This window comes from Electrophorus electricus, chromosome 12, assembly GCF_041902795.1.
Source record: "Electrophorus electricus isolate QZ-2024a chromosome 12, ASM4190279v1, whole genome shotgun sequence".
Taxonomy (NCBI): domain Eukaryota; kingdom Metazoa; phylum Chordata; class Actinopteri; order Gymnotiformes; family Gymnotidae; genus Electrophorus; species Electrophorus electricus.
The window spans coordinates 14,305,092-14,330,103 of record NC_137508.1 but is presented as its reverse complement, the minus strand read 5'-3'; the positions used below and the strand labels follow the sequence as shown (position 1 = coordinate 14,330,103).

Genomic DNA, 25,012 nt, shown 5'->3' with positions numbered 1-25,012 from the left:
ATTGTAGAGTTTAGGTAGAACTCTATTTATCCTCTCTGCAAGCTTATCAATGGGTTTTTCCAATTATTAAGAAGATTAAGCAAGGCACACTAGTCTCAACTGGATCTGATTCAATATTGGCTTCACTCCTCTGAGATAATTTTCCCCCAACAAATAAACAAACAAATAAATAAGGGTGTGGACATAATCCCTGCCCCAGTACTTATTCACCTTAACGCTCAGATTTGAAATCCGGTTAGTCAGAGCCCCTCTTGTATTCTGTATATTATCACCCATCCTTTGTATGCAAACTCTTTGTGATGGAGGGATTAGGTGAACAGTCCTATAACATATCTAGTGATTTTGCTTTCAGCAGTGCTGAGCTTAGTTCAAGCTGTGCACTTTGGAAATTTATTGTGCACAGCGCATGTTGTGACAAAATGAACTTTAGACCGGACATGACTGCGAAAACCAGTGCAGTTCAGTGAAAGGAGAACCTATGCCCGTCATGGCAGTGACAAAACCTGGAAACTACACAAGTCAGGCCAGGCTCTTGGGTTTGCTCTTTTTGATGGTATGCTCACATTTTCTCTATCTCATGCAGGTCCGGGAAGTCAAATTCGGTGCAGCTTTGGGGTACAAACACCAGTTCAGAGATGTTCACAAAGTTTTAGATAGCTGGAGCTTTGCCCCACTGCCTCGTCTTTGAAAACATCTCCAATACAGCCATGCAGCGAACGTGGCTGGCTCGAGCATATGTCTGGTGACACCTGGGTTTTGTGAATGATGAACGCTTGTGTCACTGCACTGCCAGACCTATCTATAAAGAGGCCTTTTTTCATGCTTTATCCCTCCCCACTTCCCCCAATCCAGAATATGGCTCAGTGGAGCCATATTTCAGACCACTGCTGACACGGGCCTCCACACAGCTTACTATGAGAGAATCTCTTGAAGGTTTTGCACATCTGAAAGTCAGGTCTCCGATGTTCAACATCACCTATTGCTGTGTGCCAATGAGGTGCCTTCCCAAAAAAACAGTCTGTTTTTATGGCCATATGGCAATCATTGAGGCACTGCTGTGGAATGCAGATGTTGTGACAATGTGTGCTTTGTACTCACTGTGAGACAATCCTGCCCCCGGTGCAAGATATTATTCCCGCATTGCTTCAGAGGCTGCCCACAATTATGCATCACGATCTCATTACCCAGCGAAGCGGCCACTTGTCAGTGTCCTTCACTCTGTTCAGGACATTCCGGATGTGGTGAGCATGATTGGCAGGTCCAGAGCTCGTGCTTGTTCCTGCAGCTCACAAACATTGCATTTGAGGCCACATGTGACATGCTTTTTGATGCATACTGTCACGCACAAATGGAATGCTGAGAAACTGCTTTCTGATTTCCTCCCACTGGGTTGATTACATGTGTATTAGTCCATTGAAGTCGTCACTACACAACATTTCAAATGATTGTATGACCTTTCTCTGTTATGTGTTAGGAGCTGTTCACACAGCTATAAACCAATCCATCAGGCTAATTAATTTTTTATAGAGGCTATATGTTTGGTGGCCAAGATGGACAGTGTTTTACACAATGCAATTACATTGTGAATTCTAGTAGTGCTCATTTTAATTACACATCCACTATAAATTGGTTTCCAAACCATATGATATAAGATAATGGCAAATACACTAACTGGATTTGGAATTTTCATGAGTACTTACCCACAGTGAAGCTAATTTTATATTACAGATATTGAAGATGATTTTATATCATAAGATTATTATCAGACTTGTCAGATTCTCAAATACCAAACTGGCAAGTGTGAACCTCAACTATGTAAGGACAGAGGTATAATTGGTTTCATTCTCTGTTCTTACTTTTCAACACTTAGCAAGTTTCATTAGCACAAAGTGAGCTTGTGAAATGGAGATCATTATGTTTTAGAAGGCAAGCATTTATTTTTTTTAATGTTGTGCCTCAAACCGATCATGCTGTTTTCACGCACATAAAGTGGCCATTGTGTGATTTGAGTCTTCCCTAATGCTCAAATATTTGGATGGGACTCGGAAGTACCAGGTTGTTGGAAAGAAGCCTGGGGATGATGGGCTAGATCTGGGGGAAAAAAAACAAACAGTGGCTTGGAGGCGCTTAAGCCCATAATGTGCACATCTAAATGTGAGTAGCACTATTTCATCTACCCCATTCACTGCTGTTTAGATCATGTCATCCATAATCATCCCACAGGTTTCCCAGCAGCCTTTAGAGCAAGGTGTATGGGCCATTACACCAGACTAATTGTAATCTATTTGCCTGCAGAGTGCTGAATGGCACAGCAGTGTGCTAGAAGAACCTAGAACCTAGAAGCAATTTTCCCTTCCTTGATACTCCCAGAAATCTTAGATGGCAGTTTGTTCATTTGATCAGTAGTATAGTAGTTAATAAAGAATGCCTATACCTGTACTAATTTGCATCATAATCTTGTCAGATTTCATATGCATTGTTATTAGTAAGGCATTTTATATACAGTTATTAGTCATATTATAGTTATATTAAGTAATTGTGGTTTGATGCTTGATTTAGATCTTATATCACCAATTTGGTTGGCGATATAAGTTGGAATTAAGACAGTGAACAGCCCTTACAAAATTGTGTTCTTATGTACAATTTTATATACTTACTATTTTCAGCTCCACTAACTCACAGAATAAATTACTAAATATCATGTACATAAACAGAAACGTTAAACTCGATACAAGTTTGTACAAGCAAAGCAAAGCAAAACATATATTCTTTTTTCTGTATTTTCTGATATTAAGCCTATAAGCCTATAAGCAGCAGATGCGAATTTACACATAGGTTACATTAGGCAGCTGGAGAGTATGGTCAGCACTGAGCAACAGTGAAAGCATATGGCTTGTCAAGTTTGAGTTAAAAGTTAAAACTGAAGTTTTTCAGTTATTCAGACTCTTTATGCTTCAAAATGTAGGGTTGGTATCTATTGAAATATGAATTCTTGGCAGCCTTGCTAATGAAAATGAAAAAAAAAATGAGAGAAATCTAACCTTTTACTTAGATTTAAACAAATCTAAAGTAAAGATGTAAAAACAATTGCTATGAACATTTAATACAATCATAGAAATTGTTAGAAATAGTGTCAGCACCATTGGCCAATGTGGTAGAAAATCAGGGAATACATGAAATGGAAGGAAACAAATTGTGTTGACCTTCAAAGATCAGGCAATACATATAAAAAGACTTGAAAATCTGAAAATACTTATCACCTCTAGGGAAATAATTGTTTCAGGCAACTGTAGCTGCACAGTCAGGACTAAGATTCAAAACTTTCTTGAAGGATTAGTTACAACTGGATCACAGTTGCAAGAGTTGGTTGCGTTACAAGCATAGTTCAAATTATGGGAAAGATATTTAAATATCTTTCTTAAATGTAATTTTAAATATTACATTTGATGTCTTGTATTCATGGATGGAAGGCTCACGTAATACGATTTCAGACACCCTCAGATTAGACTATACCAATTCTTAACCTTGATGATAGATTCGTCTGCCGAGCCGGCCTCTTGCCATTCATTACAGTGGCTCACGTTGTCATTGAATGTAGGTTAATGTATGTATGTATGTGTGTATGTATGTATGTAGCTAGCCCAAAAGTGTAGGCTAAGTAAGTACCTTCAGAGTTTTTGAATTACACTGTGACAAGTGCCTATGGATGAATGCTAACGTTAGTTACTTTCGAACTGTTAGGGCAGTGGTAGCTCACTGATTAAGGTATTGGACTTGTAATTGGAAAGTTGCTGGTTCAAGTCCCACTGTTGGCCCCTGAGCAAAGCCCTTTCACCTCAATTTCTCAAAGTGTACTCAGCCATAATTGTAGGTTGCTTTGGATGAAAGTGTCAGGCAAATGTAAATTATCTAATGTTAGTTAGCTAGCACATGTGCTCAGTCATTAGGCAAGGTACCTAGGACTAGTTGTTAGAGGTGATTTTGACATCATTATAGAGTTTATTTCATTTCAATAGCTGTTTGTGTAGCTATGGTGATGTAGTTGGCCTTTTATCTTTTTAATATTAGCTTTTATAATAGGCATCCCCTTGATTTTCCCTAGGAATTCAGGGGTTTTAACGTTACCTGGGTGGGTAGTTAAACAATATTAAAAGCCAAGTGTGCTGAGTAATTGTATTAGTTCGAGGGTATGACCACTTTCTTGAACTCAGATTAGATTTCATTTCCAGAGTCAACATGAACAAAAGTACAGGAGCTATATAGCGCTTTTTTGGTGCTAAGCCTCGCTGTGTCCATCCCGGTCCTCTGATCCCACTGAATACCTGTTGGATGAACTGAAGAGGAGAGTCCACAAGCAAAGACCAAAGGATCTGAAGAGACGTTATATTAAATAATGGTCTCAGATCATATTATGTCTTTTTCCATCTCATCCAGCATTGTAAGAAGAAGTTCTCTTTCTTGATGTGGGCAGAGGGTGCCAATAACAGTGACTTTTATTTATATATATATATATATATATATATATATATATATATATATATATATATATATATATATATATATATATATATATATGTATATGTATATGTATATGTATATATGTATATGTATATGTATATGTGTATGTGTGTGTGTGTGTGTGTGTGTGTGTGTGTGTGTGTGTGTGTGTGTGTGTGTGTGTGTGTACATTACTAAAATGTTAGATTTCACACATATATCAGGTTTAAGTGGATACACAACAAAGGCAAAGGCATTTTTCATTGCCTTTTTCACTCATCTTCACCATGTGTCCCAATAAGAGCAGTGTAGAGTTTGGTTTGAAACTTTTAGATGTAATTCATCACACTGTAGATAAGCTGTCGTGGTGGAATTCCCATTATCTCTGCACTAACATCTTTACATTCTGCCCTCCTCCTCAGTGATCGCTTCTGTCTGTGTACACGGTGGTCTTAAATTGTTTTAATCATACGGAAATAATGCTTGTTTGCTTTTGAGATCACCTCAATGAGTGCTTGGTCCTCATCTTCAGTTATTTAAATTAATCATCTCATCAGACCTTTATTGAAAAGATTCAAAGAAATTTTCTCTCTACCATCACTACCAAGACTTAGATAAGGGAAAGCTCCAGCAGGGCCTTGCTCCAGAAGATATAAATCAATCAATTTCCCTACCCGTGGCCGGACCCTAGGATAGTAGCTGGCCTGTCAAATGTGATGACAGTCTGACCAACATTTAATCAACCCTGCAGAACCAGGATATGGTACAAAGGCCAGACAAGTGGAAAGATTTGATTACACTCAGGGACTCCCTTTGGTATTCATGGATACTCCTGTTTCTCTTGCTGGACAGTGCCCTAGTCATATGGTGGTTCTTTCACTGTCAAGGCAAGACTAGGGAAGTCTTCAAACCATCTCTAGAGCACAGGTAGGAGACAGTGATGAAACTTTTAATTAGGCTCATTGACCAGAGAGATAGCTATTTGTTCTGTATGAAAATGGCACTTAGGTTCTGTCTTGGAGTTGGGAGTCTAGCACAGTTTGGGGATTTCCTTCCTCAAACACATCTGATTAAATTCACCAGTTTATTACTAGGTACAGTAGGTGTGCTATAGCAGGTAAATAAAAAGGTGCTGCGGTTCACGTAGTATGGATCATCCTCAGCAGGCATAAGCAGGACTGCATATATATGTGTACAAGCTGTTGTGTGTGTGTGTGTGTGTGTGTGTGTGTGTGTGTGTGTGTGTGTGTGTGTGTGTGTGTGTGTGTGTGTGCGCAAATTATATATGCAAGGAGTAGTGTTTCAGAGCATAGTTCTGAGATTGTGTGATTTTTGGCAGAAGAATGGCTATTGAAGACACAAAATGATGTCACACAGGCTACTAACACACCAGTTATCATTGTTTATCTCCCAGTCACACATACAAAAATGTATAAAGCAAAAGAAAGAGTTCATTAATTAAGAGTTCATTTAAATGTTATTGTAGAGACTGTCCTTTTCCACACTAGGTGTGGTGAATATGTATTGTCACTAGCTGGACTCATGTCCATTCCCAAAGATTTTTACAAAATCAATCTAGACAGAGGTATAGGTCTTGATGAACCACAGCACAAGCTGTTGTCATCTTGGTGGGTTAATGGTGATAAACTATCACAGCCATTGTTCACAGAAAAAAACTGAATTAGTTTGATCCTGAGGTAATAAAAAGAGTGTTAACAGGGAAAAGAGGCCTAACAGTGCATTAGACATGTTAATAATGAGGGAGTATGTTCTTTGTCCTTTCAGAATGATTTGCGTACAGGGCAGAAGCCTCTGTAGAGGCCTCTGCAGGCTTCAGAAAAGGATCCTGGGTAGGCTTTGGTGGACCTCAGGGTAAGATATATGACCTCCAGGCTAAGGACCATGTAGAAAAACAATCTTCTTTAGGACAAGGTTAAAAGAATTCTTCTTTTCTTATGTTGACTAATGTATAGTTTGGATGTAATGGTGGCAAATTCAAACACTAGTATGTAAAAAGGTGGGGTGAATATATAATCACTTCTGACCAATGTATAAAAATGTGGGTTCTTTGATTGATTGTTAGACATTCTCCGGAGGGTGCCTCAATGATGCTTGTTAACGTTAAGCTGCATTAAAGGACAGGACCAGCTATTCTGTTTAACAAATTCTGAAGTATGCATCTTCATTTTATATTTGAGCATATAACGTATAAAGTAAATAAAGAATGCATAGAACTACAGAATGGATAGAAGCACAATTTCCCTCCAAACACAACTGCAGAAAATGGGTTGCTCAGAAATATAAGTCTAAAAATAAAACATTTGGCTATGATTATATGCAGCCTGATAATCTGTTTATAATATAACTAATAGCTCAAAGAGAATAGAATATGTCCATGTATGCACCTCAATCGGAATAGACTATTCCGATTAGGGCCATTCTGAATACAGTTTAAATCCAATTGAACGAAGTGGGTAGACCTTTAATAATCTGTTAAATAGAAGAATAAAAGCCATGTAAATGCCTGTATCTGGAACTATTATTGATCGGAATCTTTGAGTATGTTCTGCATAAAGAGAGGCATTCAGCATGAAGAGAGGCATGTATGTGTCTGCAGCTGCAGACGAGGCAAAGTTTATATTTCAAACATTAAAAGCCTTAAAAGAAGTTAAGATGGATGGCCATAAAGCTTGCAGTAATGAGCTCTTCAGACAAGTAGGTTATATGAGCAAATGAATGACAGTGGGTTTACATAAACTGTAGAACAAATTAAAGTATATATGTCAACCTCTTGCCCCTTTTTTAATAAATATGTGAAGTATGTTTTCCTTATTCTTCTATAATTTTAGAGTAATTAAAAAAAAAACAAAAAAAAAACAAACAAGTGTGCCAAGCCTGACTGGACACGTGCTGCTCTCTGTCATTGTAGTGCATACACTAAGTGGTGCTTTACGCATGCACATAATTTTGGATCTGATTAGTTTTAATGTGCATGTAAATGGAGATTTTGATCAGATTGTTGAGTAGAGTATGGATAAACAGCACACTCGTACAGTATGCATAAACAGCTCACTCTTAATCTATAATTGGAATGAGTTCTGCAGGTGAAAATTGTTGCATTTAAATATGGCCACTGTGAATAAATTATATTGGGTCTTACGAGTTACTGTACTTAGGGTTTGTGTTGGGGGTCATTTAGAACATTCTGGATCTATACTTTTGTGTTGGTCTTTAGTCAGACTATCAGCCCTGTTCTGTGAAAACAGTGAATGATTACAAGACATAATTCCAGCATTTACTGCAATGAGCCAAAAATACAATTGAGTTATTCCCAGCAATTGAATAGTGGAGTCTGACAAATGACTGATGCTTGTCAGATTGCCTACAGAACAAGCGCTCATTGTCAGGTAAACTCGGTCATATATGCATGAAGTTGTTCATGCAATTTGAAGGGAACTGAGCTTTTTACTGCACTACATTCTCTTTGCTATCTGTCTCCCAGAGGTCCTAGCAGGCCATACAACTGCACATTTAGTTCGGCTCATGGAGCCTTTAGTTGTTTGTAAATGAAATAGATTTGTTAATTCAGGGAAAGCCTTATGTTTCTGAGTAATCCAGAGTGAAGATGTTAGCACATTCATGGTCATAGTCATCCTGCTTCACAGACTCTTATGAAGGCAGTATAAAACATTCCACAAAAGCCAGCAATTTATTTCCTAGGGTTTTAATTTTGGAAACATTTAGTGTTTTTTTCCCCTTCTTTAAAATACTGTAATTGAGTAGTATTTTTTCAAGTACTACCTCTTGAAATGCTACATGGGAAAAAAAAGTATATTTATTTATATAGTCATTTATTTACTTATTTTACCTGCATATTAGGTATGGACAAATTGCATGCTCATAATATATTTTCAGAAATGCTTGATCTCCAGCAAATCACAAGTCATGTGCTCAGCGATCTCGGACCTCAGCGATCTCGGACCCTACCAAGCACCATTATTTCACCCCTTTTTTCCCCATGGAATTAGGTGTTCAGTATGATGCAATCCCCATGACATTTGAGGGGAAATTGGTCCTCCATATGTCAGTGGGACACCATGTTGTCTGATCCGCACACCATAGCGCACGCGGCAAGGATCGTTCGGCTCACTCTGGTTTGTAATTGCGGTTTAAATACCAGCCGTGAGACTGGATGTAGTGCAGGGTAAGGTAAATTCAAAAGCATACAGGAATGGTGTCAAGAGCTGAGCAGGCAGGAATATCCAGGGGCAAACAGGCACAAAATCAGACTAAACATGTGGGGTCTTAACAGGACAAGCTGGGTATCAGCCAGGCTCAGAATGCGGCAAGCCTTCACATAGACTGTCAACATGGGGAGGGTCTTTAGGGTGCATGGGCTAATTGATGAATGAGCATGAGGTGTGCAGAGCAGGTGCCGGTGGTTATTGAACAGGTGCCGCGACTGATACAGAGGATAATGAGGAGGGACTTGCTGGGGGCGTGGCCACCTGCAAGCTTATTCAAATTCCCCTTGTTTTGACAGAGATGACCTAGATTTGGCAGCAAATGCAAGCATTGACATTCCCTGTTGACTGCTTTTGTAGTATGTCATGTATTGCACATCTGTTGTAATATTGCAGTGTCCTGTGACAATGCAGTGACGTATTAGAAGCTTTGTAATAATAATGGCAGGCAGGAGGGAATTTTCCAAGCTAAATGTTGTTATAGTCTTTATTATTATTATTATTATTAGTAGTAGTAGTAGTAGTAGTATTAGTAGTAGTAGTAGTAGTAGTAGTAGTAGTAGTTACATTTATATAGTGCCTTTCTTGAACTCAAGGATAATTTTCAGATAATTAGCTTTTTTACAATCACTCACACACACCCAATGAGAAGTGGCAGCCAATTTGCGCACAGTGTAATCTCAATCAGAAACCACAGCCCCCTGTGGCACTGCACTGGGTGCAGGGAAAATGGAGGAGGTTAAGACCATGACAGAGCACCAGCCATCACTGGACTTACATACACACAGGTCACATTCATTCAGGGCAATTTAGAGTATCCAATCAACCTAACCTCCATGGTTTTGGACTGTGGGAGGAAACTGGAGACCCCGGAGGGAACCAGTGCAGACACAGGGAGAACATGGAAACTCTACCCGCAAGAACAAAAGATTAGTAGGGTGCACAGACTTTCACATTATAGGGAGGTCAGGGATCACTCTGTTCTTATAGGCTCTCTACACAGTCAAGAATTTTTTCTCTTTTTTGTGCCACGATGTGTAATTTTTTTTAAGCTGAGCTAAAATTGCATGCTCCCTGGTATAATAACACAAAGTCCACAGTGTTAAAGGGAAGCTGAAAACTGAGTTATTGCCTCTTCTTGCACCCCCTGCCCTCCACCCTCAGCTAGCAGTCATGGCAACATTGATTTCCTTGGAACCAAATGTGACTTTTTTGGTATTGCAGGAAAGGTATTTCCCCTAGAGTGGATAGCTGGATCTTAATTTCCTCTACTGGAGCAGAGGAAGAACTCTGCAAATGTATGCACAAACACTCATACATATACCATTCAATGTTCCATTTTCATTTTGTCTTTGCAGAAGTCAAAGGTCCTGCGCATGGGAAGCACCCAGTACATCCTGGGTTTATTGTTGAGTCAATCAACAATTCCTAGTGTGATACTGATCACTTCAACATACTATGATACTATGATATCAAACAAACCAAGTGAGAGCCTCTCTGAACTGGAACATAATATTTTTTTAACTGCTCCCGTTAAGATCTCAGAGTAAGTAGGAACATATTGATTTCCTTGACTGATTGGCCTTTCACAAAATGCCCATCTTATTTCTCAAACAAAATTTAGTGATCTCAATTAGAATAACCCAGTATATACTTGGTCACTGAGGTGATGTTCAAGGACAAATGTCCAAGGACACAGTGTCTAAGCTCCAATCCATTAAAATCTTAACTTCTTCCTGAAGTAATGCCCTTTCTTGGTCAAGTCTCTTTGCACTTAGCCATTCACTAAAATGGCCACTCTATTCCACATCTGAACACCCCTGGGGGATGTGTTCCTCTCAGGTATGTCCCTTGTTTTCTTAGAGCCACAGATATGGGGAAAAACAGGCCTGAAATCCCCAAAAACATATATGTAGTTCACAAACGAAGAGGCTGCTGTTGTGAGTGGCATCCTACAACTGCACATCTGATTTTTTGCATTACAAATTTGTTTATGTCTGATATATTGGCGTGTTGGTGGTGTTATTGAACTGTTTTGAACTGTTATTAGGCATTATTACTATTTCAGGCCATATTTATGGTATATAAAGTGCAAATTAAAGGAGAATATATTAAAAGTAATAAATTACATTAAGGGAGAATATATTAAAGGTAAAGGTATAGTACTCATTTGCGACTTATTATTCTGGCAGTATGGACAGCCAGAGACAGTGATGTGCCTGTGGTTGTTGATATAAGCATTTGTAAATAACAGATTTTTTTATTTGCTGTAATCTTTTAAATAGAAGTGTTACTGAATTTAGTGCTTTTCAAACTGCAGGGATTGAATGTTTTGCATGGGTAAGTTGCTATGCACCCACCATTATTAGAATATGAGATTTTGTGCTTTCCAGGCACTGATTAAGCCTAGTGTTGCACTAAATAGCCTGTCGATGAAGATTACCCATTGAAAATCCTTCTCTCTTGGACTAAGTTTAATCAGTGTCCACAGGCCCACAGAGCTGTGCAAACTGAAGTGCACAGCAGTTGTTTGGCTCGACATGTTTGCTCACAGCGATTCGTTAACAACATTGTTCCAGCAACACAAAACACAGTGCCCTTGCACACATCTTAAAAAATGGACAAATTTAGTCCATCCTCTGCTCTTGACCATGCTCCAGGCTTTTTTACGCTTTGCTTCTCTACTCATGCTGTTTCTTGATTTTTTTTCTTTTTCATACCTCTAACTTAAGACAAATGTATTTTTATTTTAAAATCTATCTGCATAGCTTGTTTCAAACATATTCACTGAAATTAAATATAAATTCAGATTAGGTTGGAATAATTATGTATAATCTTTGAAAGAAAGGGAAAAGGAACAAAAGCGGGCACATAAGAACATGAAAAAGAAAGACCAATCCTTCACTGTGTGACCCTCACAGTCTCACACACCCTTACTTGACGATGTCTTGTGACCTCGGATTGCAGGAGAGGATGAGACCCAGCAAAGTGGAGTTGTGGAAGTCGCGCTTTTGGCAGGTTACAAGCAAAATGTTCCCTCTGATTGCCCAGGGCATGGACCAGAGCCCTCATGTTGGTCTCTAAGTCTGAAATGTCCTGGAGAGACATCAAACAATTGCATTGGGAGACAGGGCATTTGAAGCGAGGGGGAGACGCCATTCCAGGGCATTTCAAGATCTAGTTCACTGCTTCACGCAACGTTTTGTGTTGTTTCCACAAGCTTCTTGGTGGCTTTCAAATTGTTGGTCTCATAAATTTATTCTCAGCTCTGAAGACTGCAGTATTACAGATGGTTGGATTAGCGTTTTAATTTAGGAGTCCATGAGCCATGTCTGCTGCTTTATAATAATAATAAAAAAGAGCAGGCAAGGATCCGTCAGTGTCTTGACAGTGCGAAATCTAGAGCTGTTAAGATGGTGCTATTTTAAGAGATTGACATGTCATACATCAATTAATCATGGCAGGAATTTTAATTTAATAACAACAAAGAGGACCTGTCTCTAACTGATCACATCTTCCCTAAGTAAATTATCTTCTGTGACTGTTTACCTGTTTTTGGTCACGATTCTCTACCAGCTCAAAGTTTCCTTAGAGGCTCAAGTGAGAACATTGCCATTCATTTCCTGACCTGACACATTATTGACAGTTTGGAATCCTTGAAGGCCTGTGTTCATGTAAAGGTCTGCAACCTGTGCCTGAAATCCTACTGTGGCCACACAATGCTCAGATGAGAATTCCTAGCATGGTTACACTAGGCCAAAGATGGGGATGCAGTTTTAATATTGTGTGTCTTGTGCCAGCTCGGGCTTGCTTCCAGAAAGTGGAGGTATATGGTTCTGGGTCTTTGTAGTAAGCTGCTGACCACCAATAATGTTATTGGATGTACAAACATGCAGGCTAGCAATTCTTCACCCAAACGGGCTAATGTGGCTAATAGTATATTATAGCTATTGACATTTTTTCCCTCACTAGATGCCTAATACATGTTTGTGATGCTTACAATTCTATGCTCTGCCACTGTGGCACTGTAATGTCCTCTCAGGATCAATAAAGTTCTATCTATCTATCTACATAAAAGCTAGTGGGTACCAGCATGTGGGCAACTGCTAGCACATAACACCAAGATGTAAGACATACAATACTAAGTAACTCCGTATAGATTTCATTTATGTTTGTAAAATTAGCATTTCATCAGTTGTAAAGTTGACTTTCTACAGTTCTACAGCTCTGCCCACTGAAATATTTATGCTAATATTCATCAATGACATTTTATTTCTTGCCATGAAAAACATGAATTTGGTATCTGTGCTGTCCTCATATTTTGAGCACTGTGTCCATCCTTCTCCTAAAAGCTAGGCTAGGTGGCCTGTATGAATGTGGTTCTTCAGCTGTTCGTCACAGAGAGCATGCATTAATAAGCAAGCTCCGTAGCATCATGTATTAGTATGCAGGCCTACTGGCTGTCCTGAGTCCAGTGGCAGAGCCCTCGAACTTGGCAGCCCTATGATGCCATGTGTGAAATGCATTAACTTGCCTTTAATCGCCGAACCTTCCCACCTCTGCAGCTAAAGTATGTGGAGCAGGTTGAGCTCAGCAGTGTAGGAATACATCACCTATGGACAAGCAGTTTGTTTTTGCATCACAACATAATTAGCACACAGAGCTTCAACAAAAAGATAAGCAAATGTCCACAGATCTGCATTAATCAAGTGCTATTCACCTAGAGTAGATCTTAGTTGTAGTATATGTTTGGGAGGTATGTTATGGATTCATTTGTTTCCGTTATTGAAATATCGGTATAGCAAAGTATTTTACAATTTGCAAACCCTAAACAATGGTTGGATATCTCCCTTGGTGATGTCAGGCCTGGTCTGTAATGTAGCCATTTTCCAGCCTCATCTTGTTTCAGTAAATGAAATGCATGGTCAGTTGGGTTCAGGTCTACTGATTGAATCAGCCAGTTGAGAACATTATACTTTTTGTCCCTAAAAATCTCCATAGTTGCTTTGTTGCATAGTTGATGCATAGTTGCATAGTTGATGTTTCAGGTAACTGTCCTGAAGGTGACATGCCTCAGTTTATGGCAGTCCAGGCATATCTAGGCATACATCCTTCATAGTGTTCATGATCTTTTCTTCATGGTAGTATTGTTTCTGTATCCACTTGTGGTCCTCAAAGGTAAAACCAGGGCATTTACAGTTACTCACTTGTACATTCTTGCATCTCAACAATGTACAAAACAATTAATTTTGACACACCTAATATTTTGGGTATGTCCACTTTTATTGATTCATTCTGATTTCTACCCTCATAATGCCCTGGTTTTTGGCAGTAGCTGCATCTGGTACATTTGTTAGCACATTTGACCATGCAGATGATCTAACTTTGCACTTACTGTTTTATTTTAAAAGCCAGCATGCTAGAATAAAGACAAGCAATCCGAGTCACTGTGAAGTTACTATGGGACAATACACAAGCTTATCTTATGTCTGTGTCCAAAATTTCTGAAATTTCATTGCAGTGGAAATACATAAAGTATAGACCTTGTGTATATTGGTATATTGTACAACTCTTGCACACCTGTTGAGTACTGTGAGAAAACCTGTTGTCTCCTTGGTAATCTTATTTTGCACAACATGTCAGGGGCAGTCCTGGGCCAATAACTGTAGCTTAACTCTATTTGTTTTCTGTGTCTTACCACCAACTGACTTTTTGGCCCCATTTTTGATGGGTTTGCTTTGAGAAGGGGTTTGACATCAAAGTGCTACACATGTATTCCCTAAGCCTCAGAAAAATCGATTAATCAGTGTATACTCGCCACCCCCCCCCACCCCACCCCAAAAAAAGAAACTCCAGGTGCAAATTGTATAACTCATAAATGTAAGTCCATGCTTGACATTTGGGAACAAATTGCGGTTGCACGCTATGTGAAGTTTGTTGACTATTGCCTGATGTGGTAGACACTACATATAGGTGCAGCGTGAAGTTATTTAAGCTGTGCTGAATGTTGAATGGTTTATCTCAGGCAAACATCAAAAAACACTTCACCCTAAGAAACATGTCAGTGTAATCTTTTCTCTTTTTTATTAGTCCTTTGCTGCTGTTAACTCAATACTGATGCACGTTTGAGTCCCGGGAGGTAATTCCATTAAAGTATAGACAGACAAACAAATGGGTTTGTAAAGAGTTTGACTCTTTCCAAATAACTTAAATAATTGAACCTTGCGCTTTGTGGTGAAAGTGTTTAAGTGTGTTAAAATGGGCAGAGCCAAAATAGTATCTCGATTCATTGTAAGTGAAAATAGATGTGTTAACATCTGAGAACCAGACACATCACAACTTAGTGTGTGTATGTGTGCTCATTTTTTTGTGCCTGGTGCTGATAATTCATCCCCAAACCCTTACTTTAAGCAAATGCCCTTATATGTTAAGTTTGCCCCTCATCTGCGAGTTGTAGGTAGAGATTATCATCAGCATGGCCTGATGAACCAAATTAAATGAATTGTAATTTGTTCTTGAAGATTGCTGATGTTATAGGAGCACCTCAGGAAAGTATACGGCACTGTTATTCCTGTCTCCTCACATAGATAAGCCTATGTTTTCAGTAATGTGCCATGGTGAGATCCTTTAACAGGAGTAGTTAATAAACTCTGCGAAATTAGATACAATGTTGATTTGTTGCCTCAGTGAATATCAAATTGAAATTCAAATAAAAACCTTTAATGCCATGCCCCACATGGGTTGCATTTAAACTGCACTTCCTGGCAACCACAGGCAGCAGCTGGCTGTGTTTCTTAAAGAAGGAGCATTTTTTATGTCTTTAGCTCACTTCAATAAAAAAATGGTGTTCTTATACAATTATATTGATATATTGGCTGAGGATGAAGGTACTTTGAAAGAATCCCCACTATTCCTTAAAGTTCATGCTTCGGTCATTTGGAAGCACAGAACTGACAACAAATGACTGGCAAACAATATGGGATAACTCATATTGTTGTCAGCAAAACTAAACTCATAAGTGAATTCCTTTAGCGCATGTTTTTGTCTGGTGTTTTGAAAGAAACTATGTATTTCAGGTCATCATTGAGTATTGATTTCCTAAGATGAAAGCAATTATAATGAAAGCGAGATGACTGTGGCCTGACTTTTTTTTAGATTAAAATACAGTTGGCAGTGTTATTTGTGCAGTAGCATTTGTCTCATGTTGCATTAAGAAAGTAAGTGAGACAGAAGACGCCTACAGTACGCTTGCGGGTTCTTTCATTTAGTTGACAAATTTCCCAGAGGACACAAGGGTGGCTACTGAGCTTGCCTGCTGGATTTTGTAATCATATTTTACTAGATCAGCTTCACATGCCAAGGACCACCACTATTCTAGACATACCCATCAAGATTGAAGAATTATTTTTTTTCTTTACATTCTCAGTGGTATTACCTATTTATGTTTTTATTACTACCAGACCCCTATCTGCCTGTGTGGTCATTCTTATTGTCCAAAGAGGTCTGACCCTTTCTTTTATTGTATAATAGAGAACCCCTCCACACACATTTTCTGATCCCTTTCCTGGGCACAACAAGTGGTGTGAAGGATGAGTTTTCTTTTTGACAGGAGGCTGGCCTGAGGAGACCTGAGGGAAAAGGTTTATTTTTAGTTCCCTTTGCAGAGGCCGTCTTGGGAGCAGAGGGTGCCGAGCTGTGGATGATTTCCTCAGCCAGCCCCATCCACGGCCGTTTGGTATTCTGACGACCGTCCACCTCCTCTGCCCTCCAGGCCAAGACAGCACCTTTGGAGTTTTTTCTTTTGTAGACAGCAAGCGCTCTGCAAAATTTTCAAAAGCAATTGTCAGTGGCAAGTGATTAAGTATTCACAGGGAGGTTTTTTTTTGTTTTTTTTTTGCTTTGCTTTGCTTGAGACAGAAAGAAGCTGTCTCCTGTACAGGGCATCATGGTCGTCTGCAGTCTGCTGACAGACCACAATGCCATCGTGTCTATTTTACTAATGGAAGCTGGAAGCTTCTGACAAGTTATAATGGGTTCGAGAGCAGATTATTCTAAAAGTTTTTCAAAATGAATGGTAAACATCTGATTAATGTAGAGATGTGAAGATGATGCAATGGTTTTAAAAATAACCACACATTTTTTCCTATGATTAAGCATGTCCATGTTAACAATTGATTTAAATTAAGATGCCCAAGCTACCTTGCACAGTCTCTTGTCATCTCAAAGCTGGACTCCTCGCTATTTGCTGGTCTTCTTCGGTGGGCCATCAGACCTCTACAACTGATCCAGAATGAAGCAACACAACTAGTCTTCAATCTTCTAAAGTTCACACGTCACTCCACTGCTACATTCCCTTCACTGGCTTCCAGAGGCTGCCTGCATCAGATTTAAAATCCTGATACTTGCCTACAAAGCCAAAAATGAACTAGCCCCTCAATACTTGATAACAACAGTTAAAGCCTGATCTATACCTGGAGTACTTCGAACCTCAAGTACAGTAGAGTCCCTTGCAGTCTTCAAACACAAATTGAAGACTTATTTGTGCAGTATTTAAATGACCATTGATCCTGCAACTATGAAATTCCATAGTACTGTTGCATAACTGAAACTTTAGCACTTATTTGGTTTTGTTTTTATTGCATTTATTCCTTGTTTGATATAGAGCTTAAGCTTATTTTGCACTTCTATGTATCATCATCAATTCTTGTATTTTGGCAGAATTCTATTGCACAGGTATCCTGAACTCTAACCTACTGTACTGACTAGGATACATTCTATGAAAAGATGACAAAGCACTTTTGTAAGTCGCTCTGGATAAGAGCATCTACAAAATGCCAAAAATGTAAAATGTAAATGATGTTTATCTCCTTGAACTTGATCAACCAGATGTCTATGACCAAGACTAAGACCTGATCGACCAGATGTCTAAGCCAAGCAAAGCATTAATCCTTTCTGTGCAGACCTGGGTCTGCTACTAATGAACTACAGCAATAAACTTTGCTAGTAAGCTTGAGTGTTGTGACCTGCCATGGCCTTTTGTGATCTACTCCAGTGGCACATTCACTCCCAGGGACCTGGGATGCTAATCCACTGCAAAGTCTTTGTGGAGTTCGGCTACTAATCTTACATTCTCAGGATCTTCCCAAAACCTCATAAGCAATCAAAGGGGCTGCTATGACAGCTCCCCAGCAGTATAGGGTGGGTGGTGGGTAGGGGGACTCTCACCAGAGTCCCTCACACTAATATTCCATGTCAGCACTGCGAGTTAAAGTGTGCTTAATTAAGGAGGACAAACGGAGGCAATCGTTTCCGGAAAGCTATAACCTCCTGTGACTTTTCAAATGAGTTTTAAAATGCAACCATACCATGGGGACACGCAGCATGAAACCACAAGCTCTCTCTGTCTCTTCCCGTCTCCTCCTGTCTCCTTCTGTCTCTCCCTGGGTCCTCTCTACTCTCCCTGCATGCTCTATGCTCACTGTGTTGGGATCTGTAATTGAAGAAATATATTTTTAAGGAGTATGACAGAGGACTGGATTATTTTTTTTGTTCCAGGGCAGGGTGGAAGGGTATTGATTGTAAGTGGACTTATACATCTATTTATCTAATGCAACACATTCAGTAAAAGCAGTGAATAAATATTCAGAGTAAAACAGTTAAAAGTAAAAAATGTAATGTCTAGAAGTGGTAACTGGAAATGAATTGAGACCACACATATACCATAGAGATATACATAATATAAAGCAAATTTCGAAAAGAATAACACAATAGCAGGAAGTCAGAACATCTGTTTACATGACTATGTAAATTAAATAATTGCCTTAAATGTTTAGCTTAGCAATCATGTTAATATTGCAGAACTACTCAAATTTAAATGTTCACACAAACACTCTACAGGTTACTATTTTATGTACAGTAGTTAATGCATGGCATACATCTAACCTCCCACTGATCAGTGCTGGTAGATTTTATTCCCTGCTGTTTGTTGTTACTCAATTGTTCAAAGGACTATAGCTGTCAAAACATTATTCATTTCCACCGTAAAAGTAACATGGCAATGTCTAGGGATATCTGACAAAAGGTTGGTCACCCCAAAAGGGTTTGTTGCTGTTGCTGAAAGGTTAGAATTGAAATAGGGTTTGTAGGCCTCCTGAACGATAATTTCAGGATGCCTTTGATATGACACAAATTGACATGCTGACCTTAAAGCACAAAATGATGGCTCTGGCTTCCACATGCAGTAAAGTTCAGTGTTTGGTTAGAGGTTTCCTTTGATTGTCCAACTCCTGCAGTCAGGATAACAAAAACTGGAAATCATTTTTAAGGATCTGTTGAAAAAATAACAGAAAATGGTGTTCTGATCTGTCACTTTTAATTCAGTGAACCATGTAATGAACATCCACAAGGCACAAACCTAAGTGGACCAGTTGCAGTTCCACCAGTCAGAGACTTCCCAGCAATGGCAACATATTGACAATAGTAACCACAACTATTTATTATTATTATTATTATTATTATTATTATTGTTATTATTATTGTTATTATTATTGTTATAGCCACTGATATGCTGCTTCACATGACAGGTTTTAAAATCATTTTTAGAATGCTGAATATTATTTTGTGTGGCTGGTAGAAGGGGTTACCTACATAACTTGTAACATTTAGATAATCATATATATATATATATATATATATATATATATATATATATATATATATATATATATATATATATATATATATATATATATGTCTCTGACAAGATTATTTGCATACATTGCCAAAAATTGTACTTGCCTTCTCAAAATGGACAAATTACACAATATAAAATATCCATTTTATAGCCCTTGGCTCCATTGCTTTTATCCCAAGAGAGCGCAGATCATTGCTTAGTATATCATCTCTGACTGGCAAACTTGTGGCATAGTATAATTTGCTCCACATGCATTTCTATAATTGGGCCTATTTTGAGAGAGCTCAACTGGGTTTTTTTTATGAAGCTATGGTGGAAAACCTATGCAGGTACACTGAATGGATCCTCTTGCACAAATAGACCCTTTGAAGTTTAGAGCAGTTGTTCTCTGAAATGATCTTGTACCAAGTTCTGTCTTCATTACTCCATATGGTGAAGACAGTGATATTTGGCTAGGTGCCTATAAATATTGCAGCCACCCCCAATCACCAAACTTTTATCCCTACCTTTCGCAACAGTGATATTATCATAGCTCCTTCAAATTAAAGCACTGCTGTGTAGTGTGGCACTGTGCTGCCTAGGTTCAAAGTATGACCGAGAGAGTGCACAGTAATTAGCAAATAATCATATGACTCTAAGCAGTCTTTTTCTTTTGAACTGGAAGTTTATTTTTAATCTATTGTTAACATTATTTTAGGAGTTAAAAGTATTTAGGTCATGCTGGACATGTACAACCATCTTTGTAAAGCCAACATCAGTTATATAAGGCATAATATAAGCCTGTAGTGTTTTCTGTTGAAGGATCAATGTTTAAGGTTGTTTGCAGATGAAATATGCACAAGGACTTTGATTTAAAAGCTTTAACTACATGCATTGTCTTCTGCTTTGCTTGTGTTACTTAACTAGGTTTATTTATTTATTTACTGTTTGTTTGTGTAGTGATTTGGCTTGCATGATACTTTTGAGCAGTGTTATGCATTATATAATATATAGTGCTTCGTCATCAGTATCTGAAGTCATATTATTAGATTTACCAACACTCCCCTTTGTTTAATTGTGCTCGATATGGTACTAAGATATTTCCGCCCACAAAGATGCTGAGCATTTTATTACATCTGTTGTGTATGCTATAGACAGATCTCAGAGTCAGTGTCTATCCATAATGAGTGTTGCAAAGCACTGTTTGTTTACCTTCTACTTGTAGACATAAGCTTCAAGCTTGTGGATCCAACTAAGCTATTCTTTTTTTCTTTGTTAAATGGAAACATGCTTATAAGAAATTAGATGGAAAAATTGCATATGTATGTGCCATTTAAAAAAAATCATCACTTATATCACTTACTTAAATCATCACATACTGTAGTATCAGACCAACCTGAAGGACATTTGTAATCACTTCTTATTGCTATGCAAAATCATTTCCTATTCCTTGTAAAATTTCTTTTTCATGATGCAGTGTGATTGCATCTACATGAGCCTGATGTGAGTGAAAACTCCATTTTCAGAGAATTATGTGTTTGTTTACTTCAGTTTTGTCTCCTTCACACTTCACAAGTAAATGGAAAAATGTTTATATACTGATTTTGGTTTTATTTTAAATAACCTGTGCACTCTGATCAACTGGGAGACACACTCTATTAATCACTTATAGCTTGTCTCAGTATCTGCTTTTCTTAGCCAGAGCGTATTTGGGAAAGGCATTGGATGCTTAACCCACACTGCTCACAATGGGCGGCATTAGTCCTTCTTGACTGAGCTCTTTCCTCCAGCTCATACTGTCATTTTAGGTATCTTCTCACAGTACCACATATACACATCACCAAAACGAATGCTTTTAGTAGCCTAAGATTTGTATGTCTATGTATACTTCCATATCTGGTTCTGCACATTCCCTCCAACCTCTTCTCTTATAGAAGGATGTTTTCACATTTTCACTTATAAATTTCTTTTGGTCCTCAGGAAATTATGTTAATCCTGCATGAATCATGCAGGGAGGAGCTGCTCATTCTCTGCACAGCTGATTTTGCTTGTTTATTTTTACCTGTACATTCAGAAAGCTTTGAACAATATCAGATTGAATGCTCTTTTAGCAAGATGTGTCTGTATGTGTTCTGTTCTACTATTTGTACTCTCATACATGTGTTTATATATATATATATATATATATATATCTATATATATATATATATATACACACACACACACACACACACACACACACACACACACACACACACACACACACATATATATATATATATATATATATATATATATATATATATATATACACACACACACACACACACACACACACACACACACATATATATATATATATATATATATATATATATATATATATATATATATATAAAAATTCAGAAGCACTAAGCACTTTACTTGCACAGTTGATGAAGCTATCTTACTAGGTAGCTATCTTGCTAGTACTGAGTTGGACCCCAATGTGGCTTTCAGAACTCATGGCATAGATTCAACAGGGTGCTGGAAACATCTCTCAGAGATTTTGGTCCATATTGACATGATAGCACAACCCAGTTGCTGCAGATTTGTTGGCTGCACATCCGTGATGCGAATCTCCCATTCCACTGTATGTCACAGCAGAAATTGAGACTCATCAGAACAGGCAACGTTTTTCCAGTCTTCTGTTGTCTAATTTTGTGCCACCTGGTGTGATCTTCTGCTGCTGTAAGTCATCTATTTTAAGCTTCCAAGTGCTGTGTGTTCAGAGACGAGTTGTAATGAGTTACTGTTTTTAGTTACTGTTGCCTTTCTACCAGCTCGAACCAGTCAGACCTCTGGTATCAACAACTGCTGCTCTCTGAATATTTTCTCTTGCTATAAATCTAAAAATACTTCATTCACAAGTTTGCTCTTTGATGTTGAACTTGTCAGATGGCATTCAGACCCAGTCCAGTGCTCCCTAAACAGATGGTTAACAAAGCAGGCCTCAGGTCATAAGACAGCACACATCAGTGACTGAATGCAAGCAGTCAGTAAGGCTGGGGAACTGAAGCAGGAAAAGCACACCAGGTGTGCAAAAGCATCAAGAATGCAGTAATGGCATTTACTGTGATTAAAGTTACTGTGTATATTGAGACAAGCCATTGATAAGTCATTTAATGCACTGAACAGGTCTTCCCTGAAAAGGATTAGCATGAGTAATTTGTGAAATGATACATACACACATTGGAATGCATTTGTCAAATGTTTGACTTTCAACTAACTGTCTATAAGAACAGATGACCCAAGTGCTTTACAATCTTTTCACACTTATGGTCACTATATATGCAGTGCATTAGCTTTGTGACGATGTGTGGTCTTGAAAATAATTAATAATAAAAACACTAATGAATAAGAACAAAAATTTCCCCAGCAAAGTGATGAAAAGTGTTGCTTTTCATGAGATTTGACTTAAAATACATAGAGAACTCACATTAATCATGAAGTGGCATCTCTCTTTAATTCACTACCCGAGCTCTGTAAGTGGTGTATAAGCCCCACTGAGCGATAGGCATTTCAAGGTTAATAGCAAGGGCTTGCATTGAGGGAATTCTGTTCTGTATGAGACGCCATGTCGGCACCTCTGAGGTGTATGGTGGGGAAGAGATTTGGCTGTCGGGATTTTCAGCGTTTAGCCCATTGCAGACAGATGTTCCCCAGTCGAAGTCCCACACTGGCACTTTGTTACTTATTGGACAGGAAGCCTTCGCCAGCAATGCAATCCTGGCAAACTGTTCCACCATTTCATCATTTGTATCCCAGACGCTTTACAAATAGCTAGCACTCATGTGCGCTTCCTGGCTGGCAACACCGCAAACCCTGTGGGGCCTTGTCTCCACGGCCGGGCTCCAGGCTAGCTGTGCACTTCCTCATTCAGGGGCTCCACCAGACTTGCTTGTTTGAGGCAGACTGATAGAAGATTTGCTGGAACGGCGCTTTGGCCTGGTCTTTAGCTGATAGCAACCAGCTCCGGTTTATTCATAATACAGGAAGTATTAAAGAGCACTCTCTGTATCAGCAAGAGGGAAGGAGATGTCTGCGGATGCTGGGAGATAAATACATCGGCTAACCAGTGAGCACTGTGCATTATCTAGGCAAAGTGACAACTTTACCTTACAGCCAGTGCTAGTCTTTCTGATTGCTTTTAAGGGTCAAGGAAAGGCAACCATTGATCATCAATATATAGAGACTGAAGGTAGCCTAGTAGAGCAAGTAATAATCAAAACTAGTGTAAATATGCAGTACCTGTAACAGCAACAAACAACTGAGATTTTCTAATCATGTAATGAGTTGTAAATGGTAGTATTATAGTATGTTTTTTGTCAGTATGTGTGTAGGTCACAGCAGGTATAGAGTTTTTGGTGTTGTATCCAACTGAGAATTTAGATGTGGTTGCATCCAACAGAGAATTCAGATTTGGCATTTTCTAAGATCATCTGTTAGAGTGACTGGCGTTTTCATTTACGTTGTGTTAAGATGTTGACTAAAACTTAATTAAAAATTTATGGGATAATGAGTATAATAACAAACTCTATAATGAAACCCTTTTAAGTATGTAATGAGTGTCAGCTTTCCAAGGTAGTTTATTTGGAAACTTAATCTGAAGTGACTTTAATTGAAAACTTGATTTGAAGTGACATTTTTAGGTAATTAAGCTCAAATAAACCGTGAATCATAAAATTTCATATGTTGGACTTCTTTCATTGATTTTATCAACTAAATTACTTTTCTTTTGTCTGTTAGAATCAGAATAGTAAACAAGCCTGTTATTTATATCTATAAAGCATTGAATTCTCTCATATTCAAGCATTGAATTCTGTCTTAAAACCTGTTGTTTCCATGTGAGTCGTTCGTGTATTGTGAATTGTTAAAGAAAATGTACATCTTAACTTTTTTCCGAATTGAAGAAGTTCAAGGGTGTAATTTTACTCTCAAACCAAGAAATGTCCATGGGAGACCTCGGATTAATTAGAATTCTAATGATTGCCCAGCCACCTCAATGTCAGCCTCTAATGTAGTAAGGTTACCACTCTAATGGACTACTCAACAGGATAGGTTATAAAACAGTATAGTTAACCTTTAAAGGACCTTTAAAGATAAATATTGGGTAAGATTTGTAGGCCTTAGAATTTCCTTAGAATATATGTGTAAAATTCAACTAAAACTGTAAAAAGAAACAGCATCAGATGCTGAAATTGCAGATAAACCACATGGGGGGAATCTTGGCTCAGATGATGCCATTTAAAAATTGAAAGTGTGGATCTTGAATTTGACATCTGAGTTGCATGTGTTATTTGCTGGAGATGATGTACTGTGAATACGTGCCACACATGCCATTCCCTCACTTGGTACCTCTGCTCTGCTTATTATTAAACTGTCTTCCAAGGCGTTGTACGGTTTAAGGTTTCATGTGTACTGAATTGTAGGACACTGCCTATTATTAAAGCTTGTGTCTTTTCAAAAAAATTAAACAGCACTTTTAAATGAAAGTAATCCAGTCAGCTTTTATCAGGATGCTATTTTAGGAAATAGGTTAGCCTCATTTCTTGTAAAC

At 38.3% G+C, this 25,012-nt stretch overlaps 1 protein-coding gene across 2 annotated transcripts in view; it reads left to right on the top strand.

Moving 5' to 3' along the window:
- csmd1b (CUB and Sushi multiple domains 1b) overlaps window positions 1–25,012 on the top strand; it is a 265,284-nt gene that overhangs the window by 106,047 nt on the left and 134,225 nt on the right. The window lies entirely within an intron of this gene.